Here is a 2,353-nt window from a genome sequence, read left to right as displayed (position 1 = left end):
TCCCTCTCGCCTCTCGCTGTGAGGCGGTAAAGGTACTTAATACATCTATTAAAGAGCACTTCAACGTCCGGCTGTTGCCGGCGCCACTTCCAGGCAGATTTAGTCGCTCCGACTGGGCTTTTCATCAGATCATTAGAGCTGATAAAGTTTCTCAGGAGCCAGCGGATATACTGTACATACAAGTGTCGAGAATGCGCCCGATGTGATTCAGATCATCCCAAGACCATGTCATGTTTGCCAGGAAACCGTGTGGCTTCCTCCTGTCAAAACGGAATATGCCGACGTGCCGAATTTTCCCGTTGGTTGTTTGTGATTACATTTTGACCCCGCCTCAACGTTTGGTCGCCCGCGCTCGACGCAGCCGTCGCTGTCGCCGGGTTTTTCCGTATTTGAGAAGTATTGACCGCTGAACACATTATTACAGTTTATTGACGTGATGTTGAGGCGTGATCTCTGGCCTGGCGCTGCGGGGCTGCCATGGGAAGCAGCTCAAAGTTCCGGAAACCCGGTTTTGAATCCCCATCGCAGGTTTTCGGGGTTTTCCTCAACCTCCAAAGAAATGAAGATCCATTGGAGACCCATAGTAGGGGAAAAGGTCTCTGTACTGCTTGATACCCTGGAGCTGCTCTCTCAGCGCTGGAATCGATTTCAAGCGATTCGGGCGCCAATCACTCCAATCGACTCCCAACGATCGGAAGAATAAGGTTTAAAACAAAAACAATACCTGAAGGTTTTTCCTTGAACGTCTCTGGACTCTGACACCTTTAAAAAACAAAAAACAAAAAAACGTCTCAAGACCCATTGGCCTTTGGTTTGATTCTGTCTCGGTATGGCCTTCGTGGTACCCTCCATTTCTCGCCCAACACGTCGCGAGCGCGTCTAGATGCTGTAGGCGGCGTGGAGATGAACTTTACCTCCCTCCTCACGTACTTCAGGCTTGTCCACTTGAAGCGACCCTGAGCGTCGTCCGGCAGGAAATGAGAATCGATGGATGGACGTCCCTGCGCCTTGCTACATGGCTGGAAGCGGCAGTGCCACAGGGTCATCACCGTCCAACGGAGATGCGCCGCGTGAGTGTGTTTACGCACATTGTTTTTTGTTTTTTTTTAAACCTTCTTACCCGCGTCACGAAACCCGTTCTTCCGAAAAGGCGCTCTGCCCTGCGAGGCTCTCGCACCCATTTGATCTGAAGTGAGTCCCGTCTGCAAGTCTTTCCATGTGCAAGTTGGGCAGAAACCCTTGTGTTGTCACTTTGAAAGGTCACATTCATTGATTTAACCATTTGACTCGTTTCCTTTTTTTGTTGCTATTGCTCATTCATCGCCTGTGTCAATAAACAATACCCTGCGTTGCTTTCCCAGCTAAACAGAGAAGCCGATCAATTAAGGTCGGCTCTGTCAATGGACAAATGCATGTTTGTCTATGTGTGTGTAGAGTATCTTGTGTTAGAAAGAGAGGGATAGAGAGAGAGAGAGGCTTTTTTTTTTTTTTTTTTTAACACCACAGTTTTGTGCCATAATGAAGCAAAGCATTGAAACAGCATTTTTTTCTCAGTCACTTGTTGACTGAAGAGAAACAGACAGGCCCAGAAGAACGGTCCAATAATAATCCAAAATGCTGTAAAAATAAATATACCCCTTAAGTGCGATCAACAGCCGCCCAAAATAAACTGTTCCGCGTCCAAGATATCCCTTAATGTTTTGCGGGATGGAAAAAAAAATATGACAGCTTGATGTTTTATTGTATACAGGGATTATTGTCATCAACGGCCTCCTCAGCTCAATTTATCCGTCCGCCGAAGGGAGGAGAGAGATCATTGAACAAATCTGTTCGAGTAAAACTGAATTCTCGCGGTTCTCAATACGGAGATGGTCTTCAAAATAATGTCATATTTTTTGATAAAAGCCGTGGGACGTCAGCGTGTCGCTCTTATTTGATAGACATTGTGGAATTCCGGGCTCATGAATGACTCATTAATTTACTTTTTCACTTTTGCGACTTTTGCTTTTTTAACTCGGTTGGAGGTCCGTGCGTGCCTGCGTGCATTGTTTTCAACCTGGCTCGCACGTCTCCGCTGTAACGACAAACTGGTTCATTTTACGAATTTCATGAAATGTTACACAAAGAATTGCCTGAAGCGACACCATTTTAATTATTTTTTCTCTTTGTAGGGAATACAGACTTTGAAGGTGAGAGTAATAACTGAAGGTCAACATTTTAATGGAAATATTATATATTTTTTTTACTTTTTAAAAACTTTTCCCCAAATAACTCCACGGGCTGGACAGGATCTGGATCTGGATATCGTTGACGCCCCTGGACTGACGTGAGGATGGCATGTTGCTATGAAGAG

The sequence above is a fragment of the Zeus faber genome (assembly GCF_960531495.2).
Source record: "Zeus faber genome assembly, chromosome: 1".
Lineage (NCBI taxonomy): Eukaryota > Metazoa > Chordata > Actinopteri > Zeiformes > Zeidae > Zeus > Zeus faber.
The sequence above is the reverse complement of the archived record's forward strand: the minus strand, read 5'-3'. Positions refer to the sequence as shown.